This window comes from Tamandua tetradactyla, chromosome 5 (genome assembly GCF_023851605.1).
Source record: "Tamandua tetradactyla isolate mTamTet1 chromosome 5, mTamTet1.pri, whole genome shotgun sequence".
Lineage (NCBI taxonomy): Eukaryota > Metazoa > Chordata > Mammalia > Pilosa > Myrmecophagidae > Tamandua > Tamandua tetradactyla.
This window is the reverse complement of record NC_135331.1, coordinates 194599212-194619964: the sequence shown is the minus strand read 5'-3', so window position 1 is coordinate 194619964 and position 20753 is coordinate 194599212. Positions and strand designations below refer to the sequence as shown.

At 46.7% G+C, this 20753-nt stretch overlaps 3 non-coding genes across 3 annotated transcripts; 1 reads left to right on the top strand and 2 right to left on the bottom strand.

Annotated features, from left to right (window-relative positions):
• Nucleotides 1-7703: 7703 nt before the first annotated feature.
• TRNAL-AAG (transfer RNA leucine (anticodon AAG)) lies at nt 7704-7785 on the bottom strand. The gene has a single exon. It is a non-coding gene; the product is annotated as a tRNA-Leu (tRNA).
• A 2848-nt stretch (nt 7786-10633) lies between these two features.
• On the top strand, nt 10634-10706 carry TRNAM-CAU (transfer RNA methionine (anticodon CAU)). Its single transcript has one exon. It is a non-coding gene; the product is annotated as a tRNA-Met (tRNA).
• A 9946-nt stretch (nt 10707-20652) lies between these two features.
• On the bottom strand, nt 20653-20725 carry TRNAM-CAU (transfer RNA methionine (anticodon CAU)). The gene has a single exon. It is a non-coding gene; the product is annotated as a tRNA-Met (tRNA).
• Nucleotides 20726-20753: the final 28 nt, after the last annotated feature.

Here is a 20753-nt window from a genome sequence, read left to right as displayed (position 1 = left end):
AGAAGCTGCAGCAAGGGGGAATTCATGCCAAGGCATCAACTAAAAGGACAGCCAGAGTTAGTGGAAGGAAATCCTCCTGGTTTTGTATTTCCCACGGAACTAGTATTTTATGCAGGTGATCCGTCAACACAGAAGCAAGACTCCGTCTGATCCTATGCGTTTGCCTCAAACGTCACAGCTCTGCGCAGCGCTCCAAACAGGCGCGTGGTGTTGGCGCTCGGGTGCCGCGCGGCCCTGGCGGCGTGTGGGCACTGGGACCCGTCACCCGCGCTGCCCTGTCCCTGCGGTGACAGACGCCTTCCGCCTCCAGGCTGCCCAGCAAAGCCAGAGGGAGGCTCCAGGGGGCAAAGACGCTGCTACTGCTCTGCTTCCACCTGCAAAGGGACATGGGGAAGAAGAGGAGAAAGGGATAAAGGGGCATTTGGGAGATAGCTGATTTTTGAGCAGTCGTTCCAACCAGGAACCACACTGTCCCCTCGGGGCTGTTACTGACCATCTCCTGGGCTGCGCTGGCAGACCACCGGCCCCTCCGCCCCCACCCAGCGGAAGTCAGAAAGTCCTGGCTGCTTGGACTCTAGGTCTTATCACCACAGCTGCACTTGGATCGTGACAACGATTCCCGTTGACTTTTCAAGTAATTTTATCTTCAAAATACCATGAATGAGAACTGCCTTTATCTCCATCTCTTCCCATTAACATGCTCCAAACTATTGAATGATTTGAAATAATTGCAAATATATATTTTAAATTACTCTATGATTTTATATGAAGGGCTCTAGTGCATTAAGTTACAGACACCTATGAAATTATTTGAAGAAATCCTTTTTGTATCTGTACCTACTGTACAGAAGACTTTAAGTAAAACAACATTTGCTATTTTGTCATCTTTTTCTAGTTTGCGTTGACTATTAAGGTGATGTGTCCTTCAAAATTAAAGGCCTAAAAGAGCAAACTGACTAGCCGAAAAATTAAAATTACATTTATTTGTTGGCTAGCAGCATCACTATGTAAATTATACCTTGTCCTCTACTACCATAAACGTTGCCATGGCATTTCTAAAATAAGAGCTTTACAGTTCATTCAGGGAGGTTCAAAAAAAAGCAGAAAGCACTGACAGATCACACGCATCCATGGTGAACTATAAAATAGATTGTGGTCCAGACTCCAAGCACGTGGGGTTTTAAATTAAAACCCAGTAGAAATAGGGTGACTGCTCTAACTGATCTAAGAGTTCTAAAGGAAGAAAGGCATTGGTTTAGCTGGCAGGTTCAACCTGGCATTCTGTTAACAAAACTCAGCACAACTATTTGCATTTGTTATAGCCTCTTCTGCTCTCTGACATAAATATGTAGCTGTAATTATTATCTTTTGACTTAGGATTTGTAGCTGACAGCTACAATGCATTATGAAGAAATCTCTTGAAAATCATCTTTCAGATTGTTTTATAGAATAAACTTACAAACTGCTACTAGAGTATTCTCAAGGACTATATGTAAATATAAAATGTATGCCTGAGACTGGTTTTTGCAGGAAACTGGACTTTGCCTCTAAAAAGCTTTTATATATACATTCATAGAAAATCCTCATTGTTTAACCATTCTGGGAGCATAAATCATTCAATGGATCATGTCTGTATGTTGTGCAATGACTGAAAAGCACATAAATGTACTCTACTTTGAATTTTGTAAAAAAAAAAAAGTTGTAGGTTATCCTTACTTCTCTGTCCATCTCAAGTCGTGTGTGTTGTGTGTGTGCACACGTGTGTGTGACAACACATTGTAAAGACCAGAAATTATTTTTAAAAAATGAAGGAAAATGGAGACCTAAAAAAATGATTCAGATTAAAGATTGGGGGTAGACTGAGAAAAAAGCAATTTCAAAAAAAAATGAACACTTCATAGTAACAGAGAAGAGTCATTTCTGGGGACATAAAGCTAAGAAAGATGTTTTATCCTACTCACCTGCCAGACGTGGGAGCCACCTTACAAAAAATAAATGAAAATCATGCTAACTAAATACGAATAACAAGAAATACTGTTGTTGGTGACTACACAAAGTTATGAGAAAATGAACAGAAAAAAAGTCCTTCCAGGCAATAAAATAAGTGCAGAAACATACGCCTCTCAAAAGAGATGTAAATTTTCATTTGACATTTCAAAAAAAAGGAAAAAGAAATTAGGACAATGATAGACGCTATGAAAGATCAGGATAAATAAGAATGACAAAAAGTCAGAAATGATACATTTGGACAAAATGAAATTGTTAAAAGTTAGAAAGCCCAGGAAAGAAGAAGAAGTAAAAGGGGAAAACACTGCGGATGAGAAGACCAGACCAGAAGCAGCGCAAGGCGAGTAAGAGAGCAGGTAAAGCACGAGGGGGCCTGAGGCTGGAGGAGGCGGATGAGCGCGAGAAAAGGACAGTGGAGAGCCCGGGCCACGGGCGGCGCGGCGGGCAGACAGGCTGGGCGCCCTCTCGTTCTCCTCCTCCTGCTCCTCCCTCTCCCGGATCCTCCTCCTCTTGGTCCTCCCCCTCCTGGGTCCTCCTCTTCCTGATCTTCCGCCTCCTGGTTCCCCCTCCTCCTGCTCCTCCCTCCCCCAGGCCCTCCTCCTCCTGATCCTCCCCCTCCCAGGTCCTCCTCCTACTGGTCTTCCCCCTCCTGGGTCCTCCTCCTCCTGCTCCTCCCGGGTCCCCCTCTTCCTGCTCCTCCCTCCTCCGGGTCCCCCTCCTCCTGCTCCTCCCTCCCCCAGGCCCTCCTCCTCCTCCTGGTCTTCCCTCTCCTGGGTCCTCCTCCTTCTGATCCTCCCCCTCCTACTCCTCCCTCCCCCGGGTCCTCCTCCTCCTCCTGATCCTCCCGCTCCCAGGTCCTCCCTCTCCTGGGTCCTCTTCCTTCTAGTCCTCCCCCTCCTGGGTCCCCCTCCTCCTGCTCCTCCCTCTCCTGGGTCCTCCTCCTCGTGATCCTCCCTCTCCTGGGTCCTCCTCCCTCTGGCCTCGTGGACACCACGGGCAGGAGGGGTGCTGCAATTCCAGGCAACAGCCCCCCTCCGCGCCTTCTCTATGACAGAGGTGGGATCCTCAGACAGGCACTCCCCTAAACGGAGCCAAACAACCTCCTGGAGTTGAGGGGCGAGAGCTCAGGTTTCAGGAAGGACTCAGGGGTTAGAACTCACGTGGCAAATCATGAAAGCGGAGAGAGCTGAGTAGAAGGAGCTCTGAGACAGCAGACGTCCTCCTGAGGCGCCGGCAGTTGGGAGCGCTCGGTTGGCTCCATGGTCCTGCACGTGTCCTCCTCACGGCCCTGCTCTTGAGCCTGCCTTCCTTTGCGGCACCACAGGATGCTCCAGGCTCATCCCATCTACTTCCTGTCCTAGCGTTGGTCATTTCCCCGCAGAGCGCTGGTTCTTTTATTGGAGGATAGTATTAGGAACTAAGATCTGGGTGCTTAGGCATGCTCAGCGCTGCAGGGTTTTTGTTGTATCAGGTCCCCTCAGCTAACAGAGTTGCAAAATGTGTTCGTGTACTTGTGTGTGTGTGCACATAAATGTCTAAGCACGTGATACACACGCAAACATTCCTAAATGACCGTGTGCATCTACAATAAGCTAAATGAGTTCACATTGCTATCTGCAACTCTCATCCTTGACCTCATGGAACATTCTAGGCTTCGCCTCTTGCTCCTTTGTAACCTTTCAGTCAACAGAGAGAAACCTGGCCCTCACCACCCACACCGTTTAGGTCGATGTTCAATTCCAGTATATAGATTTACTGGTTTCAGAATTGTCAGAATGCTCGGAGGAAACAACTTTATCAACTCTTTAGTCTTACAGATTCCAGTACTTTACAAAGTTACTTAGGTCAGCACCTTTTTCTCCACTCCCATCAATGAAGTTATTTTCTACACTTGTAAAACAGTTGAAATTCATGTGTCTGCTTTCCATCCTGAGGCCCTGATACAGGAAATCCTTGCAACAGTTACTGGGTAACAAAGCCTTCTGTTCTCAAGGCTTATTTTGGTTACTTTCTCACAGATTCCAGTTTATGAGCTGACTTTGTAGCAAACAGCTTAGAATGTCCTGCAGCATCCTGACCTCATTTACAGTATTTAAGACATGAGATCTACTACTCCGTGGGGTTTGAACACTGTCACAAGTGCATGGAAAGGCAGTTCAAAAATCACCTGTTCCCTGCCAGTGTGTCTTTAACTGAAGAAGCGTTATGAAAGCAGTTGCTGTGTTTATGCTCACAGCCAGAATTCTGTAACATTGTGCTGTCCTACAATTACTATCAGAAAACAACTGGTGTGAACCAACACAGCACGCTTGTGATCTGCAAACCACAGACTGTTTACACATTTTGTTCCACTGTCAAGGATGATTATCTGACCCTTTCCTTTTCAATAAATATTCCACTAATCAGATCCACTACTATGATGGCAGTTTAAACAGAGAAATCTCACAGAAAACAAGACAAAAGTGTAGTTGAATTGGACAATTAATCCTCCACATTCTTAAGCTTAAAAAGACTTCAGTGTTCCTGCATATCCAAATGACAGATGCCCATAATAAAATTCACATTTAATGCACTCAAAGGCACATTCCATACTGAACTTCTCATACATGGATAATGTGATTCAGAAAAGAGCTTTTCATCCATGTTTTCTAGAAGAAGTAACATATTCAGAACTTGGGAAAAATTTAAAACTCCTCCAAATTCAACTAATGAAAAGGATTAGTTTTTGTAATAACATTTCAGTGAGCTTTATATTTAGAATAGCAACCATAGTCAAAGCTAAAATAAATTAACACTTTAAATAATTTATATAAAGTCTGTTTAAGTCACACACAATTCTAAAGTAGAGCAGTTTCGTAAAGGACTCCAGCTTATCATGTAATGAAATACCTAAATGAAAACATGTGATGTAAATAGAGTGAAATAACTAAAAGTTAATATTATACTTAAGGGTTCTTATTCTTAATATTGTAAGTGTAAGCATAACAAACAACAGAGATTAGAATTAAGATACAATTTACTTATTATGATTCTGCCTTTTATTATTTTGTAAATTCCTATAAACATCTGTTCAAATGCTATATTTGAAAGGCACATACTATTTTTCATATACTCCCTCTTAGTATTTTATTTAAGTGTCAGTCTATTTCCCTAATAACTATTTGAAAGTTCTTTATTATTTCTGGATATCTATTAACAGGAAAAATGACAGCTTTGTATACTTGCTGGTGTGATCCACTAAAATTTTAAGCTCCTGACTTTTCATTGTGAGATGGAATAAAAATGTAACGTTTGTTTGAAAGATGAAAAACTAAACGGAAAGAGTGGGTTCAGTAAGAGTGCAGGGAGGAATAGGGACCGAGACTGCCCCGCTGGCTGCAGCTGCTGCGCCCAGAAAAGCGCGTTCTCGCATTAAGCCAGCCCCGCGGGTGCCATCGTAGGCAGGGCCTTGGAGGGGCGACTCCAGATGAGGCGAGGCCCCCGCGTCCAGGACGGGCCTCGGGCCTCCACTGCATCCTGCCTCAGCACAGGAGCAAGACGCTGAGAGCCAGGAAACCCGAGGCGGGGAGCTGCCCGCGGACCCCTTCCCCCCGCACGGGCCGTGGCAGAGGCGCCGGGCGCCCGCCTGGACCGTCGCCAGCACAAGCCTCGCTCTGCCCATTTCTCTCGACTCAGAGCGGTGAGCTAACAACCCCTCAAGGCCACCCCGCCGTTTCACCGCAAGTACTTTCAGCAGCTTCAGAAACTGAAACAAGCACATTTTGTTAAAAAGCAATGGATTTCTATTTAATCTTCAAACCCTCCCAGCCATCCTGTTGTCACTAAACAAATGAGGGGGGTGAGCCCCAGTGAAGTCACAGAGTTCATCATAGAGCACACAGCTGTGAAAGGGACAGCTGGGAGATGAGCAGGGCACTCAGGCAGGGCTTCAGAGCATCCTATCACAGGGACATCTAATGGGGTGCTGCAAAGGTGAATATTGACTATTCCGGCTGCTCCCTAGGGTTGCTACAATAATGTGGGGATCATGGTTACCCTAGGATTCTTCTGATTTTAGAGAGAAAAGAAACCAGAAAATAGGCCTGCTGATAGCTTATGAGAAGGACAGAACAATCTCTACAACTCATACACATGCTTCCCCTCTTCCTCGCTTTGTTGTTTCCTATAGTATTCATCACCGTCTGATTTACTATTTATTTCCCGTTTTTATTTGCTTGCTATCTTTTTCTCTCCTAGATGGCAGGCTCCATGAGGGAAAGGATTTTTTGTTGTTGACTTTTATTTTTAACTGTTCAATCCCTGGTACCTGGGGCAGTACCTGGCACAAAGGCAGCAGTCAATAAGAGAATGCAGAATAGTGAGGTGAAGCTTTTCACCCTTTACACCGACAAATAAAACAAATACAATTATCGTGGTAGTGCTGACTGATAGCATTTTAGGAATTATGTTAGTTTGTTGTGGCTGCTGTGACAAATGAGTACAACCCTGGGTGTTAACAAGCAAAGGGATTGTGTTTTCTCACACTTCTGGAGACAGGTCAGAAATCACCACAGGCTGGAATCAGGTGGGGCAGGGGGCACCCTCCAGGGCCTCAGAGAGAACCCGGTCCGTGTCTCCTCAGCTTCTGGTGGCTACAGCTCCCCTCTTCTGTCTGTGTGAAATCTTCCTCTGCCCTCCCCTGCGAGGACATCTGTGGTTGCATTTAGATCCTAATTTAGTCACATCTGCAAAGACCTCCTGCCAGCAGGCCCCGCCACCTTTTGTCTGTTGTTTCCTGTTGTGTTTATGCCCCAGGTTGTATCACAGGCTCCAGGAGGAGGACGTGGATGTGGTTGAGGTCGTTTCTCCCCTACACAGGCTTCCTGCACTGACCGCCCACGGGGTCTGAGTGAGGGGTTCAGGGCAGCAGCAGCTTCAGTTTCCTGCTCTATCTGGGTGTGCACTGTGGACAATGTGACCTGACTTAATGCATACGAACAACTGAGGCAATATGTGGGGTCAGGAGGCGCTAAATAGGTGCTCATTGTCCTTGAAACAATGTCCTGCTGGTCACACTGTGAGGAACGGGCCTTCCTGGGGGCTGTGGATGGGTCAGTTAGTGACCTTCAGGGAAAGCCACAGAAACAAGAGTCACCAACATGACCTCCACTCATACGATTTGACTGACAACTGCACTTGTAGAAAGTTCTTTAAATACAAGCTTATAAAATGCTGAAGAGGAGCTAATTCATTACAAAGTATTATATCGTTAAAGCGGCTGATGAAACACCTTGAGACACGCCCCTGAAAGGGAATAAGATGGAGAAACACAAGGGGAAGCAGCTCTCCCTGCACTGGTGTGGACACCGCTGCAACAGCCCTGAGCTGAAAAGGCGAAGTGGGGAAAGCACAGGTCCCCGTGGGCGTGGACAGGCGAGGAGACCCCTTGGCAGCCTGAAAGCCCGGCCCGGGGATGGCACCGGGTGCGGTGCAGGGGAGGGCGCTGCATTTTCCTGATTTCCAGCCGCGTAAAAGTTTTCCTCATTTCAACGTGAGCATGTGTCCTTAGTCTCGAGGGAAAGCTGCACAGTGGTCGGAAGTCTGGTGACAGCGGCAGGTCCACGCTGTGGTCAGCGCCAGGTGCCCTACGGGTGAGGGTGGGTCTCTGCCGCCGGCTTCGGGTGGGGCCCGTGGGGTGAGTCCACAATAAAGGAGGCTGGCAGCGGTGGGATTCGAACCCACGCCCCCGGAGGGACTGGAGCCTTAATCCAGCCCCTTGGACCGCTCGGCCACGCTACCCCACGGCCCTGAGGGCGGGTAATGGACACAGGAGATCCGCAGGGAGTCTCCTACCCCTGCGGGCTGGCCACACGCCCGCCCGCGACCGCACAAGCGCCGAGAGAGCTGCGCGCGGTTCGCGATCAGGCCCCGGCGGGACCCGCGTGAGCCTCTGGGTTGGGTCCCCGCGCCTGGCGGTGGAGGAGGCGGCCCAGGCGCACGTCCACCCGCTCCAGGGGGGGAGCCCCTCAGCACCTCGGGGTTCCGGACCCCGCCGGGATGGGGCGCCCTGGGAACCCCACGGGATGGGGCGCCGGGTCTGTGGCAGCGCCGGGTCTGCCGAGGGGTCCCTAACGGCTGCCACGGAACACAGAGGCGCCCCCAGGCTCACCCTCGGAGCTCGCGTCCCGGGCGTGTGTGGGCGGGACCCCTCGCTGTGGGGGTGGGGAGGGCGCGTCCGCGCGCACTTCCTGCTCCATGTGCTCCTGCACTGAACCCCCCAACCCCGGGGCATCAGTGCGCGTTTGGGGCGGGGTCCCCGGCGCCTCTTCCTCTGCCCCCTCGCACGCCGCGCACGAGGCGTCACGCGCAGCCCAGGGCATCCGCGCGTCCCGCAGCCTCCTGCCGTCACCTCCCTCCCAGGACTCGGGAGGCGGTGTGGGACGCGCGGGGAGCGCAGGAGGCGTGCGGGGAGACGCTGCGGGGAGCCGCCGCGCACAGGCACGCATCAGAGCCGTGTCCTACTGGCGTTCGCTGCACATCCTCCTTGGCCGCGTTCAGTGTCTTAAGCAATGCCGCGTGAGACCCCCACGTGCAGAGAACGGAGGCTTCAGAACGAAAGGACAGGTTCGAAGGAAACCACGTAACTTCTTGCCCGAGGTGACGGATGGTGACCGAAGATTTCCACCCGCCCCTCAGGTTCAAACGTAGGAGGTCCTCCCGCCCCGAGGCTGACCCTGCGCCCCGAGGGCCCTTTCCCCGGCCCAGGCCCCTTGCCCCAGCTCGTCCTGCGCAGCTCACCTCCGCCCCCCTCAGCTTCGGGGCCTGGAGACCTGCGACCTGAGCCGCGGACTGCACAGGACCTGCCACCTCGGGGGCCCTGATGGGCTCAGAGCCAGAAGAGGAGCTCGGCAGGCGGGAAGGGCGACTGCAGGGGGGCGCAGCTCGCGGGGCCGGCCTGAGACTGGAAGCTTCGCGTCCCCGGGCGGTACCTCCCAGCGGCCGGGCAAGGGGGCGGGGGGACGTCGTGGGCAGTGGCAGGACCCATGCGCTCGGCGCTTCCCTTTCCTGCCCGCCTTCCGCAGGTGCAAGGAGGAGTGGATTAGGGGCTCATTTTCTTACTCTCTCCCTGTATCTGCGAGTAGATCGTTCTGACATTCTTTTTAGGTGAAAACCAAGGAGTAGGCAGAGGCAGCTTTGAAACAGAACAAAGACCCAGGTTTTGCAGAGAGAGCGGCGGGAGGAAGCAGCCGATGGAGAAGGTAAACCACTCTGATCCACTCCCGCCCGTCTGTCCAGGTGCACACGCTGACCCTGCCACTTCCTGACCGTGTGCCTCGGTTTCTCTCCTGTAACATGGAGGCAATCACAGTAGGAATCCTTGACTCATGCTGCACCTTGCGAGCCCCAAAGACCTGATACGTGTAAACGCTCAGAACAGGGTTGGGCTGCAGTAAGGGCCCAGGGCAGCGAGCTTTAATGAGGACGCCTCTCCACGCCCGCGTCCTCCCTGCAGGTCACTCCTCCCTCCTCCTCCTCCTTATGCCTCTACCAGCCTCTCACCGGTTTAGCTCCGCAGCTCACACTCCACCCGCTGGTCTCTCCCCTGGCTCCTCAGACTCTTACTCCAATAAATTGTTCACAACTCCGTATTTATCTCAGGAAAAATGCAAACTATGAGTCTTATGAAAGCATAACAGTCTGCAGAAGATAAAACTGACAACGCACAGAAGTGCACGCGGTAAAATGCGTTATTGGCCAAAAATAATTCACGAATAAAGTTTCCTATCTTCACCAAATTTAGATTTGCACAGTTTTGCGCAGGAGAATGGGACTTGATGAAGGAAAGTAAAGCAAAGCATGCAACCAGGCCACTTTAATCTTTAAGTCACACTCTTGAAAAAGGCTTCTCAATCTATCTCCTGAATTCTTACTTTTCCAAACATGATATAAATCATATGAAGAGCGCATGAGATTTCTAATTGTTGGCAAGTCTCTGTCCAGAAGTTTCATTCCAATGGAGGAAGATAAGGTCCCAGCGTTGCTTTTGCCCATCACAATAACCCTGTGAGGATGACTGAACTTTTATTCTACTGCCATAATTTCCCTTCTGGTGAACTCAGTTCTTGAGTCATTGAAAGCTCAAGCGGCAGAGTGAAGAGCATCTGGTGGTCAAAGGGCAGTCTTGCCTCGTTTTTCTAGAGTATGTTCCAGAGAAATAGGAAAACACTAATAACACCTGGGGTTTCCTGGGATTTGCCATGTGCCATGCAATGTCCTGTCGCTACCAAGTCACTCCGTCCTCTAAACTGCCCCAGAGACAGGCGCCGTCACTGCTGTGGTCACTGCGCTGACGGATCAAGGGGGCACAGAGCTGTAAAGTGACTCCAGGACGCCACCCCGCTGCAAGTGAGTCTCAGTGAGGGCGGGAAAATCCACTCTGCGGCATATCTATTAAATTAAGGATAGAATCCTTATGAAATTCTTTGATCAACGGTTATTGAGACGTGCTCAGAGCAACTGCAAGCACGTGGCACAGCACACATTCCTTTCGGGGAAGGGCGCTGCGCTGCAGGGGAGAGCGTTCCGGAGCTCAACGAAGCTTGATTCGCCTGAGCAGTGGAAGCTTTCCCCGAGGCCTTCCATAACTGCCTTCTTAGCGCAGCGGGCAGCGCGTCAGTCTCATAATCTGAAGGTCCTGAGTTCGAGCCTCAGAGAGGGCAGGCGCTTTTGTCGGCCGGACCTCCAGGGACCCCAGCCGCGGGTGCAGCCTCAGCCCCACCAGTTCCTGAGTGGCGAAGACAGGCCCGGGCCAGGGCTGCGCTAGCCTGGGCACCCTGGGCACCTCACACGGTGAGGAAGGGGACAGCGCCACGGCAGAGGCCACCGGGCAGCTGCCAGCTGGACCCCCCGGCGAGCGTTTCCCAGGACGCTGGTCACCGTTTCTCCCCTCACCCTTCAACTTCGTGGAGGAGACCCACCCCTCAGGGCCCTGGAGATGCATCCTCAGCCCCGCTGCAGCCCAGGACCTCCTCACAGGACCTGTTGGGCAGGCACTCCTTGGCCAGACATCTGGGCACTCACCTGGCCATGCTGACCCTGAACACTGCGATCTCCTCCACCAACTTCACACCACCTTCCTTCGGTATAGACAGTTTTTGAGTCATTGACTGCAGCACAAGCTAAGGCCAAAATCTGCTAAGGCCTAAATCGGCATCAGTTCCCTGTGACCTCTGTGGTAAAATTGGCACAAATTTACTGGCTTAAATTAAACCAAACTTAGTATTTTATAGTTCTTATATATTTTAGTATTATATAGTTCTTTATATTTTATAGTATTTTATAGTATAGGTTAGAAACCTGAGGTGGAACTCAAATCGAGGTGTCCGCAGAAGTGTGCTCCTGAGGCTCTAGGAGAGACTAGTTCCCTGCTCCTCACCACATCACCCTGACCACAGCTGTGCGGTCACATCTCCTTCTCTGACCCCAATCCCTCTTGTGACTACACGTAATCCAGGATTATCTCCTCATCCCAACACTCTTTACGTAATCACGCCTGCAAAGACCCTTTTGCTCCATAAGGTGATGAATTCACAGGTAGTGAACCATAGGACAGGGACGCCTCTGGGGCCCATTATTACACCTTGCATAGCCTGGTCTATTCCCCGATGGTTCACGTCTGTCCCTTGTGAAAAATTATCCCCCCATCACAGATCCACCAAATTCTCAACTCATTATAGCCTCAATTCCAAATCCAAACTCTCATCATTTCAAAGTCCCTAATCTAAAGTATGTGTGGATAAAGCTCTGGGTATAATCCATCCTGGGATGCAATTCCTCTCCTGCAGTGAACGTGTGAAATTTAAGAAACAAGTTATCTGCTCCCAAAACCCCAGTAGTAAGACACGTATAAGACAACAGTTATAGACATTCCTATTAAAAAGGTGGATACACTGAACAACAAGAAAATCAAAATGAGACACTGGTCTCAAGAATTTTGAAACCCAGACAGGGAAACAATACTAGGTTAGGGACTGGGACAGTGCTCTGTGGTTGAGGCTGCCTGTGGCTGGGCCTCTGCTCTGGGTATAGACGGGCCCCAACCACACTGCTGTGGGGGCTTCTAGTGTGCCCCGAGGAAGGCCGTGGGATCCTTCTCAAGCTCAGTGGTACTGAGTGGGGGGAGGGAAGAGGACCGGCCCTTCCAGGACAGTAATTTCCTACCTGATATTTTCTTTCTTCAATTCAGCTTTTGTGGGATCCTTCTCCAGTCTTCACCTTCCACCAGAGTTTTGTACAGGTCAGATTTGTCCTTTTTTTCCCACTGAATTTCTGGGAAGAGGTTTTTAGTAGAAGTCTTATGTCGCCTTGTTGCTGATGTCACCCCTATGTTTCTTTTTACAGCTTCAAATTCTTCATTATGTGCCCACACTGTCATCTTAATATCCATTAGCTCTTTTTTGTCTAAACCTTATTTATTGTTTTTTAAAACAGTTTTATTCACACACAATGAAATCCATCCTAAGTGTACAATCAATGGCTCTTGGTGTAATCACGTTCTTATTCCTTCACCACCACAATCTTTATGAGAGCATTGTTATTTCTTCTGAAAAAAAAAAATCCTGTGCCTCTTTTACACTCTTATTGTTGACATCTAGCTTTGGTGTAGTGCCTTTGTTACAATTAATGAAAGAGTATTACAATGTTACTGCTAACTATAAAGAAAACCTTCTTTTAATCATTTGCATCAATTGCATTTTCCCCCCCATGTACCACCTGTGCTGGTTTGAAACTGTTATGTTTCCCAGAAAAGCCATGTTCTTCTATTCCAATCTTGTGGGTGTGCACCTACTGCTCAGCGGGAACTTTTGATTAATTGTTCCATGGAGATGTGACCCATCCTATTTAAGGTGGGCCTTAGCCCACTTACTTGAGTCCTTTAAGAGAGCCAACACAGAGAGCAGAGAAATGAAGCCAATGGAAGGATGCAGAGAAAAAGAAAATCCCACCAGAGAAGTGAAGGGAGGACCCACCAACACTTACAGAGGGAAAATACCCCATGAGTAGCCAGAGGGGCCTACAGGAGTTGAGAGAGCCACCTTGAAAACAACCCAGGAGAGAGGTACAACAAACATTCCATGTGACAGAAAATCCCCAGACACCATCGGCCCTTCTTGGGTGAAGGTATCCTCTTGTTGATGCCTAAATTTGTACATTTTCATGGCCTTAGAACTGTAAATTTGTAATCTAATAAAGTCCCTTTGTAAAAGCCAATCTATTTCTGGTATATTGCATTCTGGCAGCATTAGCAAACAAAACACCACTCTATTATTAACACCTTATAGTGATGTACATTTATTCTAGTTCATGTAAGAACTTTCTTATATTTGTACAACTACCTGCAGCCATTGTCCATTCCAGGTTTTGCTAAGTTTTGCAGTCCCAGGTTTGACTCTTTAGTTTTCCTTCTGGTGATACACAACCCCAGCCTTACTCTGTCAACCATACTCACCCTCAGCATTGTCAATTACACTTACAGTATTGTGACACCATCATACAGTATGGTGCTATGTATTTCCAAAGATTTACAATCAACCTTATCAAACATTCTGTACTCCTTAAGCATCATTGCCCAATCTCTACCTTCTTTATATCTGCTGATATCCTATGCTTTCAGAGTTAGTTCATCATAAGTAGTTCATATCAGTGAGATCATACAATCTTTATCTTTTTGTTTCTGGCTTATTTCGCTCAGCATAATGTCCTCAAGGTTTATCCACATTATTACATGCGTCATTACTTCATTTCTTCTAACAGCTGCACAATATTCCATCATATGATACCACAGTTTATTTGTCCACTCATCAGTTGACAGACATTTGGGCTCATTCCATCTAGTGGCAATCACGAATAACATCACTATAAATTTTGGTGTGAAAATGTTTATTTGTGTCCCTGCTTTCAGTTCTTCTGAGTATATACCAAGTGACAGGATTGATGGATCATATGACAATTCTATACTTAGCTTCTTGAGGAATCACCAAACTGCCTTCCAGAGCGGCTGCACCATCGTACATTCCCACCAGCAATAAGGGTACCTATTTGTCCACATCCTCTCCAGCACTTGTAGTTTCTGGGGTATTTTGTTTTGTTTTGTTTTTTTTAATAGTGGCCAGTCCAGTAGGTGTGAAATGGTATCTCATTGTGGTTTTCATTTGCATTCCCCTAATAACTACTGAAATTGAACATCTTTTCATGTACTCTTTAGCTGTTTGTATTTTTGTTTATTCATGTTTTTTTGCCCATTTTTAAATTGGGTTGTTTGTCTTTGTGTTGTTGAGTTGTAGGATTTCTTTATATATTCTGGTTATAAAACCCCTACTGGATATGTGGTTTCCAAATATTTTCTCCCACTGAGCAGACAGCCTTTTTACTTTCTCAACAAAGTCCTTTGATGCACAAAAGAATTCAGTCTTGAGGAGTTCCCATTTATCTATTCTTTCATTGCTAGTGCTTCTGGTGTAAGGTCTAAGAAACCACCACCTACCACAAGATCTTTAAGATATTTCCCTACATTTTCTTTTAGGAGTTAATGGTCCCTGCTCTAATGTTCAGGTCTTTGATCCATTTTGTGTTAACTTTTGTATAAGGTGTGAGATTGGGAGATTGGGATCCTCTTTCATTCTTTTGGATATGGGCATCAGTTCTCCCTGCACAAGTTGTTGAAGAGGCTGCTCTTTCCCAGTGGAATAGAGTTGGACACCCTGTCAAAAATCAATTAGCTGAAGATGAGAGGGCTTATATCTGAACTCTCAATTTGATTTCATTGGTCAGTTTATCTATCCTTATGCCAGTACCATGCTGGTTTCTCCATTGTAGCTTTGTAATATGCTTTAAAGTAAAGAAGTGTGAGACCTCCCACTTTTTCATATCAAAGGGGGAAAACCACATGATCCTCTCAATTGATGTGGAAAAGGCATTCTTAATCACTTTATTCATATTTTCCTTTGTGCTGGTTTGAAAGGAAGTATGCCCCGTAGAAAAGCCATGTTTTAATCAAAATCACGTTTCATAAAGGTGCAATAATCCCTATTCAATATGTATGTTTGAAATTGTAATCAGATCATCTCCCTGGATGATGTGATTTAGTCAAGAATGTTAAGCTGGATTAGGTGATGACATGTCTCCACCCATTTCGGTGAGTCTTGACTGGTTTATTGGAGTCCTATAAAAGAGGAAACATTTTGGAGAATGGGAGATTCAGAGAGAGCAGAGCAGAACGACACAGCCACGAAGAGCAGAGTCTACCAGTCAGTGACCTTTGGAGATGAAGAAGGAAAATGCCTCCTGGGGAGCTTCATGAAACAGGAAGCCAGGAGAGAAAGCTAGGCTGTGTTCGCCAGATGAGAGATGAACCCTGATCATGTTCACCGTATGCCTTTCCAGATGAGAGAGAAACTCCGACTGTGTTTATCATGTGCGCTTCCACTTGAGAGAGAAACAGAGAGACCGTGAACTTCATCAGCCTTCTTGAACTAAGGTATCTTTCCCTGGATGCCTTAGATTGGACATTTCTATAGACTTGTTTTAATTAGGACATTTTCTTGGCCTTAGGACTGTAAACTAGCAACTCATTAAATTTCCCTTTTTAAAAGCCATTCCATTTCTGGTATATTGCATTCCGGCAGCTTGCAAACTAGAACATCCTTCATTTCCTTGAATTGATTTAGGAGATTTATTTGATGAGTTGTTCCAATTCCTGAGTCTCCTCTCACTTTTAGTTTGTTCCCTTGACTGAGCCATATCTTCCTGTTTCTTAGTATAGCTTGTAATTTTTTGCTTATGTTCAGGCATCTGATTATCTTTTTGGGTTAACTCTAAAGGTCTTTTTTCTCTTTCTGATCTAGGGTTAACTGTCAGTTGGTTTTGTAAAAAGGCTCTTATTTGATGCTTGATCCAACTTATTTTATCTCAGATTTCTCCTTCTAGCTGCTCCAGAACATTGGAAGCTAGAAGGAATAAATGTTGTTCTTATCATCACAATTGACTTTATTTTCTTTTTTTGTGAAAAGGAATGTATATGCAAAAAAAAAAAGCAATAAATTTCAAAGCACAACACAGCAATTATTTGCAGAACAGATTTCAGAGTTTGGTATGGGTTACAGTTCCCCAATTTTAGTTTTTTACATCTGGCTGCTTTAAGATACTGGAGACTAAAAGAAATATCAACATAATGGTTCAGCAATCATACTCGTGTGTTAAACCCGACCTTCTCTGTATCACTCCACCATCACCTTTGATCTTTCTCCTACTCTTTAGGGGTGTTTGGGCTATGGCCATTCTAACTTTTTCATGTTGGGAGGGGCTGTCAGTCATATGGGATAGGGAGATGGAACTATCTGATGTTCTGGAGAGGCTGGCCTCTGGGTTTCAGGACTTATCTGGACCAGGGACCCATCTGGAGGTTGTCAGTTTCTCGAAAGTTATCCTAGTACGTGGAACCTTTGTAGAATCTTATATATTGACCTAGGCATACTTCAGTATTGGCTGGTGATCCAACTTATTTTATATCTTAAGCATAACCCATGTTTAAATGTTCAGATTTTCTCAGCTCTTCGTGATCTGAATCTTACCCTGAATATGCAGTGTGATTTTTAAGATTGCACTTTTTGTGAAATTGTTTCACCTCCAAGGGAAGATTCCTTTCCTCTGTTTCTTCTCCAGCAATCTTGATCTGGTCTATTTGTTTTCCTGTGGATTTCCTCCCCAGTCCCTATGATTTGTTTAAATCCTCTCCCTCTCTCAGTGCCCAATTTTCCTTATACCTTTCAGTTGTGTACCCATCTTGTCTTACAGCAACTCAATTTTGTTTTGTTTTGTTTCTGTGAGGCTTTTCTACCAGCTTGAATGGAAAGAGACATGATAAATGAAAGAAGGCTGTAGAATCCCTCAAATTGTACAGACAGAAAACAGACTAATAAAACTACTCAGCTGAGAACACTTTCCTTCCTTCACAAAATTGGAAGGATGCCACTAGTCTGAGGGTGAAGCCTCAAGCCACAAAGGACTATTCCAATCATTGGAACCTAATTTTGTTAGCCTGTCTGGATTTTAAAGTTCTTGGGAACAGTGTCTAATTTTTTTGTTCAATTGTATCTCTTTTTAAATTGGAATGCCTGTATATCTTATACCTGTCCTACCATTGGGTTTTTTGGAGAAAACTTGTTTCTTGAATTACACAGGTTCACAGATGGAGAGTGTTTTAGTTTGTTAAGCTGCTGGAATGCAATGTAGCAAAAATGTAATGGTTTTAAAAAGGAGATTTATTAAGCAGCAAGTTTACAGCTGAAAATGTCCAAATTAAGGTACCAACAAGAGGTTACCTTCACTCAAGAAAGGCTGATGCCACCTGGAACACCTCCATCAGCTGGGAAGGCACATGGCGATGTCTGCTAGCTTTTTCTCCTCATCCTATAAGACTTCCCTAGATGCGTTTTCCTTCTTCCTCTCCAAACATCTCTGGCTGTGTGAGCTCTGTCAACACTGAAGATTTTTCCAAAATGGTTCCTTCTTAAAGGGCTTCAGTAAGCAACTCCACCTTGAATGGGTGGGGACACATCTCCATGGAAACCACTTAATCAAAAGGTTAGCACCCATTGAATGGATGTGAAATTTGTTGGTTTTTCATGTTAGTGTGATGCTCCGATATATCCCAGAGTAATTTGGGCAGTGAATAAAGAAGTATTTGCTAAGTCCCCTTGGGGACTGGAGAGAAAGGAGGAAATATTCAACTTCCCCATTTGAAGAGTTTCTGATGTTCTCACAAGCAGTGGGGACAACCAGATCAGTGGGCCAAGCCCTTGATCTTGGGGGTTGTGCCTGTGCAACTTATTCCTGCAAAGGACAGGCTAAGCTTATGTGGGATTATGCCTTGGACTCACCCCTAGAGGAACTCTTTTGTTGCTCAGGCGCGGCCCTTCTCTCTAAGCCAATATGGCAGGTAAACTCACTGCCCTCCCTCCTATGTAGGACATAACCCCCAGGGGTGTAAATCTCCTTGCAACGTGGGACAGAACTCACAGGATGAGCCTGGACCTGGCATCAAGAGATCGAGAAAGCCTTGAACCAAAAGGGGGAAGAGAGAAATGAGACAAAATAATATTTAAGTGGCTGAGAGATTTCAAATAGAGTTGAGAGGTTTTCCTGGAGGTTAATTCTTATACATTATATAGATATCTCTTTTTAGTTTATGGTGTATTGGAGTGGCTGGAGGGAAGTACTTGAAACTATTGAGCTTTGTTCCTGTAGCCTTGATTCTTGAAGATGAGTTTATAAAGATGTAAGAAAAAAAAGAAAGAAAGAAAAAAAATAGAAGCTGTCAGACCCAAGCTCTCTCATCTTCCCATCTCCAAAATGTCAAAGTCATGGTCATCTGTGACATTTTTCTCCCCTTTGACCCTTGTTACAAAGGAGAAAGCTGCCCTTTCCTTAGAAGGTTTTGATCACTCCAATGGCAATTATCATCCCACACAGGTTTTGTATCATTGCTACATATGTTAGTATCCATAAACTACATGGAGCATTGTTTGCTGTATTTTACACATTATATAAATTCTAAAAGATCATTCTGAACTTTGTGTTTATTACTCAGCATTACCTCTTCAACCTTTACCCATAATAAAACCTGTAACTGTGACATTTTTCTCCCCCTTGACCCTTGTTACAAAGGAGAAAGCTACCCTTTCCTTAGAAGGTTTTGATCACTCCAATGGCAATTATCATCCCACACAGGTTTTGTATCATTGCTACATATGTTAGTATCCATAAACTACATGGAGCATTGTTTGCTGTAATTTACACATTATATAAATTCTAAAAGATCATTCTGAACTTTGTGTTTATTACTCAGCATTATCTCTTCAACCTTTACCCATAATAAAACCTGTAACTCTAATTCATTCATTCTACTTGGTTGTATGGTATTAAATTGTATAAATATACCATGATTTTTCATTTTGTTGGTAGGTAATTACGTTGTCTCCAGTGTGGCGTTATTACAAACCAAGTTGTAAAGAACATTCTTGAATGTGTCATATACATGTACAAGATTTTCCTTTGGTATTTGCTTAGAAGAGGAAATCCCGGTGCCTAAGGTATGGTATGAACCTCGTCAAATTTACCAGATATTTCCAAATGGCTCTCCAAAGTCTTCCAATTTAGACTCCCACTACTTGTATGAGAAGTACCTACTACACTTACCACACTTGGATTTTTTTAAATTAGCCAATATTTGGCAAAATTGCGTGCTATTTTAATTTGCATCGCCCTGATTGCCAGTGAGAGTGGGCATCATTTCAAATGTCGAGTGGCCACTCAGGTTTTCCTCTTCTGGGAGACTGCCTTTTCCTAATTATTCTAATGAATTGTCAATTTTATTCATAAAGAAAGAAAAGGTAACCACCCACACTGGGTGGGTCACATCTCCATGGAAGGTCCTACCCAACAATTCTGAATGAGGATTAAAGAACATGGCTTTTCTGGGGTACATGACAGTTTCAAACCGGCACAGGGAGGAATTGTGTCCCAGGATGGGCTATACCCTGAGCTTCACCTAATAATTTATATGATTTAGAGGGTGAGATTAAGGACTTTGAAATCATGAGATTTGGATTTGGAATTGAGGTTATAATGAGTTGAGCTTTGGGGGGCTGTTGGGATGGAGGGATAATTTTTCACGTGGGACAGACGTGAACCATCGGGGAACCAGACCAGGCTATGCAAGTGTAATAATGGACTCCAGAGGCGTCCTTGTCCTATGCTTCACTACCTGTGAATTCGTCACCTTATGGAGCAAAAGGGTCTTTGCAGGCATGATTACGTAAAGAGTGTTGAGATGAGGAGATAATCCTGGATTATGTGTAGTCACAAGAGGGGTCGGGGTCAGAGAAGGAGATGTGACCGCACAGCTGCGGTCAGAGTGATGTGGCGAGGAGCAGGGAACGAGTCTAGAGCCTCAGGAGCACACTTCTGCGGACACCTCGATTTGAGACCCTCCTCAGGTTTCTAACCTACGGAACTATAAAACAAACTAAGTTTGTGCCAATTTTACCACAGCGGCCACAGGGAACTGACGCAGATTTTGGCCTTAGCATGCGTCGCAGTGACTCAAAAACTGTCTCTCCACCGATGGAAAGTGGTGTGAAGTTGGTGGAGGAGATCGCAGCGTTCAGGGTCAGCCTGGCCAGGTGATGTGCCCAGGTGTCCGGCCAAGCAGCGCCGGCCCGACGGCTCCTGTGAGGAGGTCCTGGCCTGCCTCAGGACTGAGGTGGCATCTCCAGGACCCTGAGGGGTGGGTCTCCTCCGCGCAGCTGGAGGGTGAGCGGAGAAGCTGTGACCAGCAGCGGGAAGAGGGAATTCCCATCTCCACCTCTCCCGGGGAAGTCCTGGGGCCCAGTTGGCAGCTGCCCGGTGGCTTCCGCAGCGGCGCCTGCCCACGACCGCGCGTGGCGTTGTCCGGCGCCCCCAGCTCTCCCCGCGGGCTGTGCCCAGAGCGCCCGGGCTAGCGCAGCCCTGGCCCGTCTCCGCCGCTCAGGAGCTGGAGGGGCTGGAGGGGCTGAGGCTGCAGCACCCGCCGCTCAGGTCCCTGGAGGTTCGGCCGACAAAAGAGCCTGCCCTCTCTGAGGCTCGAACTCAGGACCTTCAGATTATGAGACTGACGCGCTGCCCGCTGCGCTAAGAGGGCAGCTACGCAAAGTGTCCGGGGAAAGCTT